Source organism: Oryctolagus cuniculus, chromosome 17 (assembly GCF_051225735.1).
Source record: "Oryctolagus cuniculus isolate XC-2025 breed Fujian yellow rabbit chromosome 17, ASM5122573v1, whole genome shotgun sequence".
Lineage (NCBI taxonomy): Eukaryota > Metazoa > Chordata > Mammalia > Lagomorpha > Leporidae > Oryctolagus > Oryctolagus cuniculus.
Window position 1 is genome coordinate 61,712,429 of NC_142883.1, and position 17,126 is coordinate 61,729,554.

General features: G+C 54.7%; 1 long non-coding RNA gene across 1 annotated transcript; it reads right to left on the minus strand.

Annotated features, from left to right (window-relative positions):
* Positions 1-10,053: 10,053 nt before the first annotated feature.
* LOC138847194 (uncharacterized) lies at positions 10,054-16,858 on the minus strand. The gene is made up of 2 exons (XR_011384852.2): positions 15,677-16,858; positions 10,054-14,595 (listed from the first exon to the last, which is right to left on the minus strand). It is a non-coding gene; the product is annotated as an uncharacterized LOC138847194 (long non-coding RNA).
* Positions 16,859-17,126: the final 268 nt, after the last annotated feature.

Here is a 17,126-nt window from a genome sequence, read left to right on the forward strand (position 1 = left end):
CTTTATGCTGCGGACATGGGACGAGATTGCGTGGAGGTGGTCGGTGAAGAGCCCCAGACTCGGCCACTGCCGGGCCGTCCTCCTCGGTGTAGTCCAGAGGCCCCAGGAGAGGATCGGGGAAGAGAGGAGAAACAGCCCTGGCCCTCTTGCTCAGCACAGCCAGGCAGGAGGAAGGAGCCACCGTAGGGGCTGGTGAACGCTCTGTGCACTGTGCAACACACAAGGGCGTCTCTCCCTGCTGCTGGCCACGCTGCGGGCAGGGTTCCCGTCCCCAGACCGCTCAGCTCGCGTGGGTCTACATAAACTGCTACCACGTTTACCATCAATGCCATCGGGCGCCGTTTAACTGTTACGGTGTGTATATGTCACATTGTTCTGTGATTTGTGAGTAGATTTCAGGGACATTAATTATAAAGACAGTACCCCGTGTCCATCGCCACCACGTGCACCCACAGTGTGCATTACACCCAACACAAGCACTGAACTACAGCACAAACCTCCCTCTCCCTCCAGCCCGGGGCAGTCTCTACCTCCCCTCCCTTTGAATTTGTCGGCTGTAGATGTTGTAGATGTTGTGTTGGAAGGAAATGCTCACCAACTTTCCGTGTCTGCCGTGTTTCAGTAGCGTGTCTGACTGTGTCCATCCATGTTGAATTCTGAATAAAAACTCAACTCATGCTTGTGTCTTCATAGCCTCCCTTGTACGTGCAGACCGCGTGTACACTGTCCATTCTGGGAGTGGAGTGAGGACGCCAGGAAGCCGCTTCCTGGTTGCCAGGGCCTGGGGCTGAAGCGGATGGAAGTGGGCTGGTGGAGGGGTTCCATTTCCTTTGGTGACAAAGTGCTTCTTAACGTCTCGGTGCGGCCTGCACATCCGGTGGACACAATCAAATCCTGCCATTGCATGGGGAACAGGTGGCTTTAGGGGAAACTCATTTCTGTGTCCACGAAATAAAAAGCAGTCAGCGTTCCAGGTCTCACTTGGACATAGTAAGAGGGTGAATGTCTTCACTATTACGCTCACAATCACAAAGCTGAACGAAACGGAAGGGACCCCCTGCAACTTCCGCCCCCAGCAGGCAAACGCCGAGGACCACAGCTGAAACCCGCTAGGGCAGGAGATGGTGGAAACTGTCCCCGTGGGAATATCCAAATGGGAATGTGGGTGGATCGCCAGGGCTGCGTGTGCGCTAGCTGCAGAGCGAAAACCCTGACATTGCGGTCTAAGATGGCCGCCGTATTCTCATAGGGTTAACGCCATGGTGAAGGGCAGAGGAAAACCTGGGTCCAGGTAGAGGGAAAACGCCCATCTGTAGATACTGGGCGGGGAGGGGGACAGCCAGGTTGACTACGCCCGGGTGATCCTCTCACCAAGTCACGGCCCCCTGGGAAACTGCAGAGCCTTGCGTGACCTGGACGGGGCTCTGGACAGCTCCGTTTCCATCTGGCTTTGCCGTCTGAGAAGAAAAGCACAAAGTGATGACTCTGGGGGAGCGTCCAGGGACTCAGTGGACAGACCGTGGGCATCCACTCAGGAGACGCTAGCATCTCCTTCCCCCACCTCGTACCCAGAACCACGGGGCTGTGGTGTAACAACAGAAAACAGGGCTGAGGGAGCAGCGAGGGGGCTGCGTGGGACGTGCCGAGGAGACCCGGAGATCTGGGGCAGCGATTCAGCCAGGGGGGGCAGGAACTGGAGCTTCAGGCACTGCAGGTGCAGCGAACACTAAAGCCCACCTCCCGGCAATGTGCATGTGTCCCACGCCCAGGGGCCGGCGCTCAGCTCGCAGCTAAGTTTCGAGTTAAGAAGCCCGCGCCACGTCAGAGTGTCTGGGTTCAGCCCGACTCTGCCTCCTCCCCATTTCCTACCAACACGGACTCTTGGACGCGGCAGGGATGGCTCAGGTGGTTGGGTCCCTGCCCAGTGTGGGAACCTGGACTGAAGGGTGTTCTGAAAATTCACACACACTGAAAGGCTACGCAACACACGCCACAAATAAACGAGTCCGAGAGGAAACCTCAGTGGGGATTTCACAGCCAACAGTTGCACGGAGAAACCCAGCAGCTTGTGGGCTTGCTCCTGGTGACGACGGCAAGGAGCTTCATGGCTGCAATTCTCAGCAGTCACCGTCACCGTCACGGTCACCGTCCCGTGTGCTGTATCTGACCCAGTGCCCTGCTCTGAGGTCTGAGTGTCCCTGGGGAGCCCATGTCCCCGTGTGCTGTGTCTCAGTGCCCTGCTCTGGGGTCTGAGTGTCCCTGGGGAGCCCGTGTCCCCGTGTGCTGTATCTCAGTGCCCTGCTCTGGGGTCTGAGTATCCCTGGGGAGCCCGTGTCCCCGTGTGCTGTATCTCAGTGCCCTGCTCTGGGGTCTGAGTGTCCCTGGGGAGCCCGTGTCCCCGTATGCTGTGTCTCAGTGCCCTGCTCTGGGGTCTGAGTGTCCCTGGGGAGCCCGTGTCCCCGTGTGCTCTATCTGACCCAGTGCCTGCTCTGGGGTCTGAGTGTCCCTGGGGAGCCCCGTGTCCCCGTGTGCTGTGTCTCAGTGCCCTGCTCTGGGGTCTGAGTGTCCCTGGGGAGCCCGTGTCCCCGTGTGCTGTGTCTCAGTGCCTGCTCTGGGGTCTGAGTGTCCCTGGGGAGCCCGTGTCCCCATGTGCTGTGTCTCAGTGCCCTGCTCTGAGGTCTGAGTGTCCCTGGGGAGCCCGTGTCCCCGTGTGCTGTGTCTCAGTGCCCTGCTCTGAGGTCTGAGTGTCCCTGGGGAGCCCGTGTCCCCGTGTGCTGTGTCTCAGTGCCCTGCTCTGGGGTCTGAGTGTCCCTGGGGAGCCCGTGTCCCCGTGTGCTGTATCTGACCCAGTGCCTGCTCTGAGGTCTGAGTGTCACTGGGGAGCCCGTGTCCCCGTGTGCTGTATCTCAGTGCCCTGCTCTGGGGTCTGAGTGTCCCTGGGGAGCCCCGTGTCCCCGTGTGCTGTGTCTCAGTGCCTGCTCTGAGGTCTGAGTGTCACTGGGGAGCCCGTGTCCCCGTGTGCTGTGTCTCAGTGCCCTGCTCTGGGGTCTGAGTGTCCCTGGGGAGCCCGTGTCCCCGTGTGCTGTGTCTCAGTGCCCTGCTCTGAGGTCTGAGTGTCCCTGGGGAGCCCGTGTCCCCGTGTGCTGTGTCTCAGTGCCCTGCTCTGGGGTCTGAGTGTCCCTGGGGAGCCCCGTGTCCCCGTGTGCTGTGTCTCAGTGCCCTGCTCTGAGGTCTGAGTGTCCCTGGGGAGCCCCGTGTCCCCGTGTGCTGTATCTGACTCAGTCCCTGCTCTGGGGTCTGAGTGTCCCTGGGGAGCCCCGTGTCCCCGTGTGCTGTATCTCAGTGCCCTGCTCTGGGGTCTGAGTGTCCCTGGGGAGCCCGTGTCCCCGTGTGCTGTATCTCAGTCCCTGCTCTGGGGTCTGAGTGTCCCTGGGGAGCCCGTGTCCCCGTGTGCTGTATCTCAGTGCCCTGCTCTGGGGTCTGAGTGTCCCTGGGGAGCCCCGTGTTCCCGTGTGCTGTATCTCAGTGCCCTGCTCTGGGGTCTGAGTGTCCCTGGGGAGCCCGTGTCCCCGTGTGCTGTGTCTCAGTGCCCTGCTCTGGGGTCTGAGTGTCCCTGGGGAGCCCGTGTCCCCATGTGCTGTGTCTCAGTGCCCTGCTCTGGGGTCTGAGTGTCCCTGGGGAGCCCGTGTCCCCGTGTGCTGTATCTGACCCAGTGCCTGCTCTGGGGTCTGAGTGTCCCTGGGGAGCCCTGCTCCTCCTCTCCAGAGAACCAGAGCCCCGTGCCTTCCTCCCTCTGTCTCCCTCGCCTGCCTTTTGCTGTCACGTGGGGCTCCCTGTGCAGCTGGGGCGCCCGCCTGTGCTCCCCTCTCCTGTCATAACCTGGTGCTTCCCTGGACCCCTCCTGGCCTCCGTAAGCGTCACTTCCACATGGGGGGCGCCACAGGGGCTGTGACAAGGTTTCCTTGCAAAGCTTTTCTAGGTGCAATTTATAAATACGGGGGTCTTCAAACGGATCATGGAAATGCATGTTATAAACAACCACGTATGCATTCCACATTTTGTGCACCCAAATAGGCTTCTTTCTACTTTTTTTTTCTAGGAATGCTTTGCGGTACCTTCACCAAGTTTCCCATTTTATTGCAAACTACCTGCATGCTATCATTCGGGAATTGTCTACGCTGTAACTTCTGAGCAACCCTTGGTTCCCTTCTAGTGTTTAGCATCATTGAAACAAGCGCACTTGCAGTCAGGCCGCCGTGGCCAGAGCGCCTGCCTCGGGTCTCCTGGGTTCTCAGCAGGCTCCTGGGCTGCAGCCGGGAAGCAAAGGAACAGCCAGCGCTGACGCCAGGGGACGCGCACCCGCGCGTCACTGAGCGGCTGTGGCCGCGAGGACCGTGTCGGACCCGCCCACAGACGGAGGCCGGAGCGCGATGCGGTGAGTTTTAGACCAGGAATCACGGGCGTCAGGGCCGCGGAAGGCGGGAACCAAGGAGTCAGAGACGGAAGCATTGGCTGGAGCCGGGACTCCTGCCAGAGCCCTCGGGTTCTGGCTCTGCGCGGCGAGAGCTGTGTCCAGGGAAGGGGAGCGCTTGCGCTGTCGTCGCGCGGAGATGGCAGGGACAAAGGTCCCCGGCTTTGACCGTCCTGGGCTCAGCAGCCCCCGGCATTTAAGGGGGAACCGCGGGTCCCCGTGCAGGGGAGAAGCCCAGACACCGCCCCCCCAAACCCTCCTCTCCACCACCCAGCGCGTGCTCAGAGCTGAGCCAGGCCCCGGGCCCTGGTTCTGCGTGAGTGTGCCAATAAAGCCATGGCTGAAGGGACCGACGGTGACACCTGCATCCCTGTGAGCACTGGATCAGGGCCCGGCTGCTCCTCTTCCGATTCAGCTCCCTGCTGTGGCCAGGGAAAGCAGTGGAAGATGGTCCAGTCCTTGGGCCCCTGCACCTGCATGGGAGACCCGGAAGAAGCTCCTGGCTTTGGCCAGAGTTGTGGCCCTCTGGGGGATGAACCAGCAGGTGGAACGTCTCAGTCTCCAACCCGCTCACTCAACTCTGCCTTTCAAATAAATCTTTGTTTTAAAAAATAGTTTCGATGGGGCTGGCGCCATGGCTCACTTAGTTAATCCTCCGCCTGCGGTGCCAGCATCCCATATGTGTGCTGGGTTCTAGCCCCGGCTGCTCCTCTTCCAGTCCAGCTCTCTGCTGTGGCCTGGAGGGGCAGTAGAGGATTTCCCAGGTCCTTGGGCCCCTGCACCCGCATGGGATATCAGGAACAAGCGCCTGGCTCCTGGCTTCGGATCGGCGCAGCACCGGCTGTAGTGGCCATTTGGGGAGTGAACCAACGGAAGGAAGACCTTTGTCTCTGTCTGTCTCTCTCACTGTCTACAACTACTGGCAAATAAATAAACAGAAAAAAAAATCGTTTTGAAAACCAAGGATTTTCTTTGCTGGTTAGGACGCTTATGACTTTTTATTGCTGGGTAACTTTCTCAAGGTTTTCCTTTTAATAAAGCTCAAGAGTTGCTCTTATTAGAAAGGCAGAGACGCAGAGAGCTTTGGCGACCCCGGACCCAGAGTCGCTGGGCGGAGGGCGGGTGGGCCCGGGCGGGCGCGGTCAGCGTCTGCACCACCGACCTTGGCGCGGCTCTCGGTCGCCCCCTGGCGGGCGCTTCTTTTCTTTTCCTTCCAGAGCTCGGAATCTGGAGAGGGCCGGGCCGCGGTCACAGCGCCCGGGAGCAGTTCCAGGAGCCCGGCAGTGTCTGAAGGATCGTTCCGGCCCGTGCAGAGACTGAGCATTGCACCTGTTCGCTGCAGATTGGACTCGAACTGCGGCCGTGCACTCCATCTCCGGGCTCCCGGGATGTGCGGGTACCCCAGGGCCCCGCGCCCGGACGCCCACCCCTCCACGGACCCCGGCATTTCCGAGTCCCGCCCCGGTGGGGGCAGCGGCTGGGCTCCGTGTGACGAAACCGGGGCGGTCCACGGGGGCTCCCGCGCGTGTGCGTGGGGTCCCTGCGGGCGGCCTCGTTTGCAGCAGGCTGGGCCCGACCTGGAAGCGGGCGGCACAGCGCCGCGTTCCGCTGCGGCCGCACGGGCCCAGTGCATGGACTTGGCCTCCACCGTTCCTGAGTCCCGCTTGGAGAGCGCCAGGGCTGGGGCCAGGGCAGCGAGTGTAGCCGGCAGCCCGCGAGCGGGGTCGGGGCCTCGCCCGTGGCTCGCCCTGTGTGCGGGGGTCCCGCCGACACTGATGCCCTCTGCCCACCTCTGGGAGCGCCTGGAACCGCGCGAAGCATGGGCGTGGAGACCTTGGGTTCACCCAGCGTCCCCAGGGCCCCCTGCTTGGCCGGAGTCTCGGCAGGCGGAGCAAGTGCAGGACCTGGAGCCGAACGCGCGGGGCGGCTGGCGCGGTGTGTGTGTATGTGTGCGTGTGTGTGTGTGCACGGGTGTATGCGTGTGTGCAAATCCCGATCAACAGGTTGTAATCGTGTTACTCCGACTTCTATGAATGCTGCCCGCTGCGGAGGCTCCAGACGCGGCTCGGCGCGGCGCGCACAGGTGAGCACCATATGCCTCCTTGTTGGTCTCTGTCACTGCTGCTGGATCTGCTGTGATGGACACGCGGGACCCCTGCACTCCGGCCGCGGGGATTCCCGGGTCCGGGAGCCTGGGCAGCGGGCGCACGCGGAGGGGCCGGGGCGGGACGGCTGCGGGGCGGTGCGGGGGCGGGGCTGAGCCCGGGCTTCCGAGGCCCCTTCGGCTGCCCAGGGCGCCGCCGCCCTACCCGCGCTGGCCAGGGAGCCGCAGGCGGGAAAGGAGCCGAGCGGGACCGGACAAGGCCGGGCTCTGACCCACGGGCGGTGCGCCCCCTCCCACCTGCGATCCACAGTTGCCGGGCGACTTCCACGCTGGGTGTAGGGCGCCCCCTGGCGGCCGCTGTTATGTCCGCAGGAGCGACCCGGTGGCCAGGCCTGATGGTGCTGGGGGCGGCTGTGGGCTGGGGGCCTGTCGGATGTTAAAGCTGAGATTTGTTGAGAGCAGGATAGGGTGTCGGATGTGTGATGCAGTCCTGAGGTTCAAAGTAGTAAAAGGAACCTGGAGGGGCTGTGACGTAGCGGGTAATGCAGCCGCCTGCAGTGCAAGCGTCCCATATGGGCGCTGGTTCGAGTCCCTCTGCTCCACTTCCTATCCAGCTCTTTGCTATGCATGGAAAAGCAGTAAAAGATGGCCCAAGACCTTGGGCCCCTGAACCCCCGTGGGAGACCTGGAAGAAGCTCCAGGCTCCTGACTTCAGATTGGTGCAGCTTCGGCTGTTGCAGCCAATTGGGGAGTGAACCAGCAGATGCAAGACTCCTCTCTCTCTCTCTCCCTCTCTCTCTCTCTCTCCCTCTCCCTCTCTCTCTCTCTCTCTGTGTGTGTGTGTGTGTGTGTGTGTAACTCTGACTTTCAAATAAATAAATCTTTAAAAAAAAAAAAAAGATGCTGTGGCTCACTTGGCTAATCCTCCGCCTGCGGCGCTGGCACCCCGGGTTCTAGTCCTGGTTGCTCCTCTTCCAGTCCAGCTCTCTGCTGTGGCCCGGGAAGGCAGTAGAGGATGGCTCAAGTGCTTGGGTCCCTGCACCCGCATTGGGGACCAGGAGGAAGTACCCAGTTCCTGGCTTCGGATCGGCGCAGCACCAGCTGTACTGGACATTAGGGGAGTGAACCAACGGAAGGAAATCCTCTCTGTCTCTTTCTCACTGTCTAATTCTGCCTGGCCCAAAAAAAAAAAAAAGAAAAAGAAAAAGAAAGAAAGAAAAAGGAACCTGGAGTGACTGATGGTGACCAATCAGGAATTTTCCTCTTTGTTCCCTGTCCTTGTCCCCCTCCCCCTTCCAGGATCACAGCTGTGAAATGACCAACTTGCCCTCTGCCTGAGCTGGGCATCCCCTTCCCCAGAATTACAGGGAAGCTCAGGGTTGCTCAGCAGGGGCTGAGGGGGAGGAGCCGCGAGGCCCGCAGTGCGCAGGCGCCCGGCTGACTGCGCGACTCCAGGAAGCCCTGGGCCTTGCTTCTGATCACGCCACAGGTGATTTGGAGAAGAGAAAAGGCATGAGGATGGGGGCGGGAGGACCCACCCAGACCCACCCAGACCCTCCCCACCACCGGCCACACTGAGTGGAGACCAAGCAAGGGCCACGTCCGCCCCTGAAGCCCCCACCTCTGCCCCACAGGAGTCCCCAGGGAGATGCCACGCAGTCCGGTGACCGTGAGAGCATCCTTAGTGCTCGGGCCTTCCATGGGAGCTGGACCTGATCAAGGGCCAGAAAGTACCCATCAGGCACTGGGTGCAGCCCCCCATGGTGGCGAGCATCCCACAAGCCTACAGAGTAGCCCCATGGTGGGTACACATTGCTTTCACCTATTGGGTGGGAGTGGGTTCTAGGACACCCTCAGCAGGTGGGGGCTGAGCATGGCTCCTGGGAAGCAGCCCCCACACAAGCCTAGAAGCCCTGGTCCCCACAGGGCTTCAGCTCTCCCCACCAATGCAGCATCCTCAGGGAGAGGGGGCAGTAGAGGCCACAGCAGCACACGGTGGATCCATCATTTCAGGGCCACCAGCGTCCAGGCTACGGCCGCCTGGATGGGGCCCACCTGGCCCTCTATTTGTGGGGGAGACAGAAGGGACCCAGCAGGGGCTCGGGTGAGTGGCAGGTGCATGCTGGCCCCCTCAAGGGTCAGATCTTCAGCCCCGCCCCCATGCAGGTCACTGCACAGTTGTCCCACGTTCTCCCAGGATGGGGCCAGGGATGCGCTGGTGGCTGTGGACTGAGCTCTGCCCCTCTCTGAGCCTGGGCAGCTTCCTCTGTAGGAGTGGAGGCAGGAGCTGGATGCCAGCTACACGGGTCTCAGCCCTGCCGGCTTTGCTTGTTTCCCGCCTAGGCCCCCATCATGCTCACGGACATGCACCCCCAGTCCCTGGTGACACAGGAGGGGATCGGGATGTGGACATCCGCCATTTGTAGGCACTGCCTGGAGGAGGGCACCCAGCTCCACCCTGGCCCCTCCCTGTTCTCCTCAGTGACAAGGAGTGTCCTGGGGCTCCCAGGGCCTGGAACCCACATGCACACAGGACCAAGGTGTCCGCAGACCTGGATTCATTTCAGAACTTCCTGCGGATTGCTGTGTGCCCAGGTCAAGTCACTGAGCCTCTCTGAGCCTCTTTGCCGCGTCTCCCAGATCAGCACAGGAGCATCACCCAAGAACACAGAACGGGTCACTGACAGCCCTGCGCTGTTGTGGGAGCCATGAATGTGACAGTGTCCCCAGGGGGCGCTGGGGGCCACGTGATGCGTGGAGAGGGTGGGCAATGCAGCTGGGGCTCTGCCCACACTTGTGTCTTTGCGGCTCCAGGCTCAGAGCGGGAAGGGAGGCCTGGGGCAGGAGAGCGTGGCCATGCAGGATCTTGGTACACGTGACTCAGATGACTGTAGGGCTACCAAGCCATGAGTGACAGCCAGCGACCTCATCGACCCCGTCCCCGTGCACTGTGTGCCCTTCAGGGCGGTGGGTGAGTTTGGGGCCTCCCTCCAGGGGTGCCCAAGACCACACCCACTCCCCCAGGGAAGTCCAAGGCAGCACATTCATTCTCAGAGCCTGGAGGGTCCTTAGTGCACCTGGCCTGCTTCACAGAGGCCATTTATTGGGGTGGAGGGTCGTGGCTCCTCCTGGGCACCCTCTCTGTTCTACAGCTCTGTGACATCTGCCTCCATGAACGTGGTGGGCCAGGCTGCTCCGTGACACAGTGCAGGCCTCTGCATGAAGCCCCCAGGACAATGTCTGAGTGCTGTTCATGGGGACCCAAGGACAGGGAGCCAGGCCAGGGCCAGGACCCCCAGTGCCATGGGCGGGTTTTGTTAGGCAGCAGTGAGCCCAGGGTGCAGCCGTTGAGGTAAGAAGCCAGGACGGGGCCCCGCATTGGAGGTCTGAAGCAGGGGTTGCTCTGAGGAGCTGGGCAGATGCGGTGACAAGAACTGTTAGAGTCGACCGCCCGAAAAACGTCACCAAGAGACACGTCTCTTATGCAAACAGCACGGGGAAGTTTTATTGATTATCCAGCATGCTGGGGCTGTCTGATCATCATGAGCAGAGCAGCCCCGAATAACCAAAGGTTCGGGTTTATAAAGGCAAAAACCGCAAAACCGGGAAGGGGGGAAGAGAATACACGGTTGTTAAGCAGTTGCTAAAGTCTTACAATCAGCAATTATGATCTTAAGACATAGACAAATCACATCTTCATTATTAGCCCAGGTAACCCAGGTGTAACCTTTCTACTTTTAAGCTTGAGCAATCATGCTAGGGGGTTTTTGTGTGTTGCCAAGGGTGATGTAGTGCACTGCTATTGTCCGACTATTTGAGATCATAGTTTCGGACCAGAGTCTCACGGTGGGGGGGTTGCTTTCCCAGAATGCAGTCTCAAGTGCTCCAAAATAGAGTCCCTATTGTCAAGGTGCTACTTCACTGTTTTATTTTCACAGCTGCACCAGGAAGCTTCCAACCTGTAAGCTTAAGCTTAACTTTTTACACCCGCACATATACAATTTTAACTCTTCATTCCCCACTCCTTGTTGTGAGGATCTCTAATCTTAGAGATTATTTGTTTTTGTCTCTTTTAATGTGACATATTATTGTCTTATGACCATGAGTTTAACAATTTTAACTTGTTTCCGCATGAAGGTGATGAGTCTATTTAACACACAAGGTCCTATGGTTACAATTAGGAGTAGAACAATTAAGGGTCCTGCTAGGGCTGACAGTAAAGTAGTAAGCCATGGGGACCAGCCGAACCATGACTCAAACCATCCCTGTTGAGTTCCCCTCTCCCGTTGCCGTTTTTCCAGTCATTTTCTGAGTTTGGCCATGGAGTTTTTAACCACCCCGGTTCAGTCGGCATAAAAATAACATTTTTTTTTTTTTTTAAGGCCGTGCATAACCCCCCCCCCATGAAAATGAGATTCAACCCCCGCCTGTTCTGTAATACTGAAATGCAGATACTGGGCTGCATCTGGGAGATTGTGGGAGATTTGTCAGGCAGAAGGGGTGGGGATCTCCACCTGGCAGGTTATCAGGTAGAAGGGGGCAGGGCAGGATGTAAAGGCCGGGCTGCCCGTGAAACATTGTCAGGATGACTGAGATACAGATGCATATGCTGGACACATTAGGCCTTTATGTCACACACACATAAGCTCATAACTGACTTTCTGCCTAATATTTTCCCCTCAAGAGGTAATACCCAAAATTCTTCTTTGGGATTATGGATGGAGTTCCATTTTCTGTAACTTCTTCGAAGCTGGCATGTGGGCGTCGAGGGGGATTTGGGTATTTCCTCTTGCTACCTGTCTTATGGTGTGCAACAGTGGCCTTGGAAAGACTGCGTTGCTCGGTCCAGAGGGCTGCTCAAATCGTCCAGTGGAATGGGCTGGAAGTCTTGCCTGATGACCATTTGGAGTTCAACAGCTTTTAGTCTGTTAGAGACAAAATGAACAAGGGCATTAAAAACACACAGCCCAAAGAGAAGCATCAAGATTGCAGAAGTTAGTGGGCCAAGGAGAGGAAATAGCCAGGATTTTTATGATCAGATGTTAGGCCAGAAATCCCAGCCCTGCTTGGCCTGGTCCTGGAGCTGTTTGGTTTTTTTCCAGAAAAAGTACAAATTTGGGTTTGTGTCTGTCTAGTCTGATTGACCCAGAGACTATATGTGTGTGTGTGTATATATATATATATATATTAGATATTTAGTAGCCAGTTTTGCTAGGAAGTTAAGCCAATGTACAAGACTAGCGTCTCAGGCTTGGAAAGAAGACAGACTAATGAATTACTTACATTTAACTATTTATATTATGGATTATTGTGCACACCCCTTAAGAGATAGGCCCTTTAAGTCCTCAGTGAGGACCTGTCCAAATAGGTGTAGGGCTATCTGAGTTAGCTGTTACTGAAAGCCCTGTTTTTAGGAACTGGCAGGGAGGGCTTTCTAAGCTTAATGTTATTGGATAGACTTAAGGCATGGCTGGGTGTGTGAGGCCCAGACCTATCCTTGGGATGCTGGAAGAGAATTGAAAGAGATGCAAATCTCCTTTAAGGGAGGCACCCTGTTGACTTGCATTACATGGCTGGACTAGGAGGAGAGCTGAATAGGAGGCTGATAGAAATAGGCAACTTGCGTTTCACTGACCCTAGGCCATCCCCTCAATAGCAGTGGCTGGAGCTGGAAGCTGGGCAGAGGCTGGACAGAGCCAAAGGCTTTTTAGCTCGGGGCCACAGGGTCAGCGGTTCTGAACCAGGAGTCCTTCGACACCCAGGGCAGTTCCGTGTCCAGTGGCCGTGCTCTTGGCAGGGCTGACAGAAGGCATTTGCTGTCACGACAGCTGCTTGCCCAATGCCCTGGCTCCTTATATCAGCAACAGGTGCCGTTTGGGGTGCATTGGCCTTGCTGGGTCTCCTTGATGGCAATCACCGTGTAAAGCAGCCATTGATTGGTCTGTTGTCTATCCTCTGCTGCTAGCTTGCTCCGCGTTTTCCTGGTCTCTAATAAAGTAGACCAAGGAGTCAGCCTCTATGATGTCAGTCAAGGGGGTGCTCAACCCAATCCTGATTTTTGGAGATTTTTTTTTTAAATATCAGGGTGAGCTAGAAAAACTATGGTCATGGGCAAATTCTGACACTTAGTATCTTCCTGCGAGTTAAGACTGTGCCCATGAGGAGAACTATGACCCTTTAGGTAAGATCAACTGTGGTGACCTGCTTGCATACTTTGAGGTCGTCAGTGTAACTTTTTACACCGAAAAATTGATCTAGTTGTCACATTATTTTATAGTTTAACCTTTGTTGTTGTTGTTTGGGGCCCTATACTGTGGCCAGGCATTATTACAGAAAAGGTCAGTCATCCCTTACATAAGGTCTGGGGATTAAACCGTACATCACAGTGGAGAGTCCTGCAGAACAGTAGTAACTTCCCTTCTGGAAGAGAAAAGAGGAGAAGTGAGGCAGCGAGTTGGGTCTCTAGCCTGACTTTTTGGGCTTTTAGATTTAACTGGCAGTTTAACCAGTGTTTACTGCGTAGCCCGACTTAGAGGAGAAATTGTGGCAGAGGTCTCTGCAATCCTTTGGCTTCCAGGTATTTACCATGTAACCTGTGGACACTAGAGCTTTTTTGGTTTTCTGGAACCCAGTTTTCTAGCATCTGCCGCATAACCATAACTTAACAGAGACAGTAGAGTACACAAAGGATTAACATGAATTTTATGTCTCTTGTTGTCAAATAAACCAGAAATAAAAAAACCTTGTATATAAGAGTTTACATAATTTAGGATTATTTAACAGAGTCAAAAAAAAAAAAGAGCTTACAGGACCTAACTCTAGAAATGGCAGAGTAACCGATTAAGCAGACACTGTTAAAATAGACGTTACAGTTTTTGCAGAAACAGATTTTAAGATTTATGATTTAGACCATTTTTAGATATTTACTAATATTAGTACACATTTTCTTTAAAACCCATTGTTATAACAGAAGATCAGACTTCAACTTTAGGTCAGTGTAATTTTGGCATTAGCACTCAACTCTGTAAACAATATTTTAAAATCATAAACATTTTAAAACTTTTTATGACTTGTTTATACCTTTTGAAACTTTATACCCGTAGTTACTTTTACATAGCCTTGAAATGTCATGTATGGACAACCTATGAGAATACATGTTAACAAACTTAAACAGTTTTTTTTTTTTTTATTGAATTTGAGATGTTAAAAGTATATATATTTTTCCCAAGTTTTACTTAGCACTGATGCCTAGATGACTTAAGACACTGAGTTATTAATGAATACCACACCATTATTTGAAATAAAAGTTAAAATTACATTTTCATGTTTTTAAGTAACACGAGGATAACACCTCCTGGACAGCAAACACTAGTGCATGTTTACAACTTTGAAAAGATCTTCCTCATTAAGAGAAACAAGTTTAAAGCATATCAAAGACATGTAAAACTGAGCAAGCAAGCCACTGAGCAAACCGAAGGGCATTTGCATTACCTCAATTTTTTGAACCAATCTGCATTGGCTTACTTTAGTTAACAACATAAAGGCTTGTATACACAGAATTTTACTCTTATTTTTATAAGACCGCTTTAGCTGGAAAGCAAAAACATAAATACAGCATAGGTCTGACATCACTTATAACATTTTAATATATTTTATATAATTTGAATTGACCCAAGCAGCTGTTACTTTAACAAATTTAGAGTCTCATCCTTTGAGAGTTCCAGGGATCCGACTGGAAGCCCAAAGTTGGAAGACTCGGTTTAGAATTTAAGCTGTCAGAGAGTCAAACCATTTAGCCAAAATTAGTACATTTCTGATCAGTTGGGTAATCACTCAGACATTAAAAACAGATAAACAATGTAAACAACTTCACATTGTAGTTTTTCCAATCAAGACTCTAATGGCAATAGAAAAACGCGAAACCTTCAAGACAGGTGAACGCTCTCAGATGAGTCAGGGACAGCAGCACAGAAAAGAGCTGATTATCAGCATATGAACCCATTGTTTAGGTTTTCATTAGCTGCAAAGAGAAAAACCCATCAGGTTGGAAAGGGTTAATGGCTTAAGGTTCTGGCTCCCTTAGGTAAGGCCAGCAGTAATATTGAATTGGAAATTCCTCCAGGAGAGGAAAAAGAAGCAGCACTGGGGTGGGGGCTCTGCCTAGAGATATTTGGCTATGCCTGCCTGGGTGCACCAGGCCACATGGACTAGAATATAGTGCAGAGAAAGGCTGTGGTCCCCCATTTACAGGAAAGACTGCGCACACCAGGGCTTGGCAGGACTAACTGTGGGGTTGGGTAGGTGCGCCATTTTACCAAGAGTGTTGGGAACCTCCTATAATTTAACCAAAGCCAGATTAATTAGGACTACTGCAGACATTCAGTCAATTACAACAGATAGTTAACTTTAGCTCTTTTCCAGATTTAGTCCTCAGGCAATCAAAGCTTAGCAACAGTAATAGTTCACAAAAAACTTTTAAGACGCACCAGAGCTACCATAAGCTGCAAAGACGGAAAACTTTTTACCCGGTTGGAAAGGGTTAACAGGTAACAGGTAACAGCTTTTCCCTAGGTGGAGAGACTTGTGGAATTTCCCTCTCCCTTTCTCCTGCCCAGTGGTATAGGAATGGAGATGAGGAGAGCAAAAGAGTGGGGGAAGGAGCCCCGGGGAGGAGGAGGAAGGCAGAAAGCAATGACCTCCTGCTGTCTGGGGGCTGAGTGGGGTTTGAAATCTCCTATCACTCAAGGTTACCCACTACCTAGTTGTCTGAGTTTACCTGAAGGGCCAATATTAGCCTCGACCGAAGCTAAGCCCTGCTCGCGTAGCAGTAGGCAGCGTGACCAGGCGTCCCTCCGAGAGAGAGACCTGATCCTCGGGTCGCAGTCCGGCCGCCGGGAAGCCAAAGCGAGCTCAGGGGGTCTCCAGGCTCTCAGCCAACTGCCCTTCCTAATTTCCCTCCCGTTCCTTACAATCCCTCTGGAGTTTCGACCGTAGCTAAGCCGTGGCCGGGGGGACTCCGCGTTCTCGGAGAGCTGTGGGGTGCCGGACACTCAACGGTCACTTCCACAGATCCGATCCCGCTTGAGGGAAGGAATACTGACCTCCGATGTCTTCTCAAAATCCCGGTCCGGGTGCCCAGGACGGCCAGGCAGGAGAATGGCCTCTTTCACTCAGCGAATGAGTGGTAAATGGGGGGCCAATCCACTCCTAGAGCAAGCCATTCAGAGGCACAGAAAGACTGCTGCTTTACCTTCTTAATCAGAAGAGAGAGATTAGATCCCCTAGCCCACACATCAGGCCAGTGAGCCAAAGTAAGAGATAGCGGCGTGGACACAGTTTGACCCATGTTACAGACAGAAAAGCAATTCCCCAAAAAACTGAAACCTAAAATGTAACCGCTGTTGGCACAAAACTCCCGCCTAGGGGAATTTCTGATGGGAGTTTCGCTGAGCGTCCTCAGTCTCCCGGTCCTCTCGGGGCGTCCCCCAAGGTGGTAGCCTGGGGCTTCCAGGCACGTCTGCCAGCCACAGTGCATACCGTGCCAACCCAAAAACTGAAACCGAAACAGGCCTGTAACCCGAAAAACTGAAACCTGAAGTGCGCATATACTGAGTCCCTACCTTAGGCGCCTTTATACTTACCCCAAGAGACTTCTGTTGGAGGCGTCCACGGGCAGCCCCGATCTCGCTGGGGCCTCCAAATGTTAGAGTCGACCGCCCGAAAAACGTCACCAAGAGACACGTCTCTTATGCAAACAGCACGGGGAAGTTTTATTGATTATCCAGCATGCTGGGGCTGTCTGATCATCATGAGCAGAGCAGCCCCGAATAACCAAAGGTTCGGGTTTATAAAGGCAAAAACCGCAAAACCGGGAAGGGGGGAAGAGAATACACGGTTGTTAAGCAGTTGCTAAAGTCTTACAATCAGCAATTATGATCTTAAGACATAGACAAATCACATCCTCATTATTAGCCCAGGTAACCCAGGTGTAACCTTTCTACTTTTAAGCTTGAGCAATCATGCTAGGGGGTTTTTGTGTGTTGCCAAGGGTGATGTAGTGCACTGCTATTGTCCGACTATTTGAGATCATAGTTTCGGACCAGAGTCTCACGGTGGGGGGGTTGCTTTCCCAGAATGCAGTCTCAAGTGCTCCAAAATGGAGTCCCTATTGTCAAGGTGCTACTTCACTGTTTTATTTTCACAGCTGCACCAGGAAGCTTCCAACCTGTAAGCTTAAGCTTAACTTTTTACACCCGCACATATACAATTTTAACTCTTCAGAACCAGCCCCACATGGGCCCCTGCTGCCATCACCAGAGGCGTGGGGCCAGGGTGGGCACCCTGTGTCTGTGCATCAAACATCACCTATCCCAAAAAAAGCCAACCCTCCACCTGGGCCAGGACCCTCCCCCTCCCCACCCTTGCCTGCCTCCCCTTCCTCCCCTGCGTCATCAGTGCCCCCTCACACGGGGTCAGTCCTGGTCTCCAGTATCCTACACCTTATCTACAACCCCCACCCCTCAGAGCAACCCCAGAGCCCTTGAGGCTGAC